Source organism: Mandrillus leucophaeus, unplaced genomic scaffold (genome assembly GCF_000951045.1).
Source record: "Mandrillus leucophaeus isolate KB7577 unplaced genomic scaffold, Mleu.le_1.0 Scaffold114, whole genome shotgun sequence".
NCBI classification, from domain to species: domain Eukaryota; kingdom Metazoa; phylum Chordata; class Mammalia; order Primates; family Cercopithecidae; genus Mandrillus; species Mandrillus leucophaeus.
Genome location: NW_012099654.1, coordinates 2,595,021 through 2,597,678, shown reverse-complemented (window position 1 = coordinate 2,597,678; position 2,658 = coordinate 2,595,021).

Below are 2,658 nucleotides of genomic sequence, written 5' to 3'. Positions count from 1 at the left end.
TATGACAGCACATCTCAAGAGCGGACGCGGAGATGATATGGGCTGGGTGATATGAGTAAGATTCTTCATGTGCTATTATTATAATAATTGCATTTTCCAAAATAGGAATTTATAGATAGGCAATTATAATTGCTAACCTGTATCCTCTGTTGCCACTTGATGTTTTGGGAACCTTAAAACCCTTTTCTTCAGTTTTGTTTTGTTTTGTGTGCTTGTAAGGCTCAGTAACAATGACGTCTGTTCTTTAATCACCCAAAACACTTTCAGGCTTTAGGGAGGGTGAGAAGGGGTCAAAAAACAACAAAATATGATGATTAAATAATGAGCCCTTCAAACCTCAGAAAATGGAACCAAGTGGTGAGCAAACCTAGTACCATTTAACTTACCTCTGTAAAAAGCAGGGGCCTTTTGGGTTAGGAGGTCTGGGCCTCTGAGTCAGGATATCATATTGCCCAGGGCCATAGGGTGTGGCACTCAGAAGGAGAAATCAAAGCAAAAGTCAGGCAGACTGTCTAACAAAGTTGCCAATCAGAAGACACAAGGCTGAGAGAGGAGAACTAAATGCACAGGCTCCAGAGAGAAACCAGAGGAGAAGGGAGGATTTGGAGCAAAGGGTGAAGATGGAGCTAAAAGATGGTTCCAGTGACTTTAATGGAGAGCTGCAGGCTCTGATAAATGGAGCACAGGAGGGACAAGGGAAAAAAAGCTGATAAAGCTCAAACTCAGGGACTCAATCCCTATGCCTTGTTCCATCTTAACTTTTCCTAGAGCCAAATCAAGAAATTATGATATCCATTAATTCCACTAGCCAGGTGGTTAGCAAAACCTCCAAGGATAATGGAGCTTATGTTTAAGGATCTCTGGGCTGGTAGCCAGATCCATTTCATAACAACCTTCGCTACCAGAAAATTCCTTACATCAAACAGTACATTTCTTTCTGGCTGGGCTATCAACACACATTGGCTATGGATGTGTTGGAGGTCAACTAAGCTCTCTAAAAGCTTTTTTCTTTGTTTGTAAAATGGGACTAATAATGGGACCTACCTTCTAGGATTATTGTAAGGATTAGAGGCGTATAAAGTATATAGACTGGTCCTTGGCACATGGTATGCATTACTTTCAGCATCAGAATCAGTATTAATGTTTGTTTGTGTTGCTCTTAGTAACATTGAGGGCCACAGTCTTGGGGCTTGCACTAATCAAAAAAGGATCTTTATCTGGCAATTTAGCAGCATCTCTAGATTTCTTGGTAATGCTATTAGCCAAGAAAATGAAGACATTGGCCTCCTGAGTGCTCATTGTGTGACACGCCCTCAGGTGCATGCATTATTTATATGATCTCTTGTTACCTGAAAGATGACCCTGTGAATAAACAGAAATGCATTTTACGCATTAGAAAACAAGTTCAGAAAAGTAAGCAAATTGCCCAAGGTCATATAACTAGTAAGTTTGGAGGTGGAACTTTAATCTAGTCCTGTGTGATTCCAAAGCCTCTACCTGGAATAAGAGAAGCCACAGGAGCTCGAAGCCAGTGTTTTACTTTCACAGTGACATGGGGCATACCTTGTCAGTGGGGGAGTGAGCACGACCTAAATCTCATGATATATCAATCAAGTTCCTCCACTTCCCTATATAGTCCATCATAGATCTATAGGTTTGTCCAGTGTTTTCTAAACCTTTCTTGAAGCTGTTTATATTTTCAGCCAGCAGGATTTTAAATAGTCCCAGGGTTTCTCTGAAGTGATTTGTAGCTAATACAATATCGCAGGAGGAGACCAAGTGGGTGCAGGTTCCAGCCTCACACCTTCTCTTTGCCTCATTCACAGTTGTTTTGCTTTTATCTGTTTTATATTTATGGTTTACATAAAAAGATATCTATTAGGAGGGAAACAAGTTTGGTAACTAAAAATATAAATGTTTGAAAAACCAAAGCCTTAAAATGTTGTTGGTAACACTTGTATTTATCTTTCCAAAATAATTTATGCAAATATGCCCTCTTCTCATTTCTTACCCTCTAAGAGTTGAGGAATAATTGTCTGTTTCTGCTCTATATACCCTTCATGGTTTTTTAGTTGGTTTTCCCTGAACAATGTTTTCCTTTGGAGAACCTCCCTGTAATAATTTCATATGTGACTAGGAGGGCTCATTACTGAGACGTAGCTGATCATGCATCTCATCCCACAGTCAAAATGACTGGTTCAGGAATGGATATGTGGCTGTAGCAGAATAAATTTGAGTCCCTTCCTAGATCAATATGCTGTCATTGGGACAGAAAAACACTCTGCTGAGATTGCTAAGCTGATAGACTTCTTGCCCATAATGTACAAAAAGCATTAGCTGACAAATGAAACCATGCAAGGATGAATGGAATACAGAATGGAGGGAAAATCAGAGTCCTGGTGACATCATTTCAGCCCCTGGATCCATCTGAACCTGAAATTTTCATACCTGAACTTTCCCTTTTAAGTTAGCCAAGATTTCACCTCATTCCAAATGCCTTCTAAGATTAATCCCATTGATCTTGACTATCTCTTCTGCTGTCTCCCTGCATTTGAGGTTTTGTGCAATACTCATGTGTGCATGTTGGTGATGCTATTGTGAAAAAATTACCTTTACTTATTCTAAACACAGACCTCATCTGTTTCCTCAACCATGAAG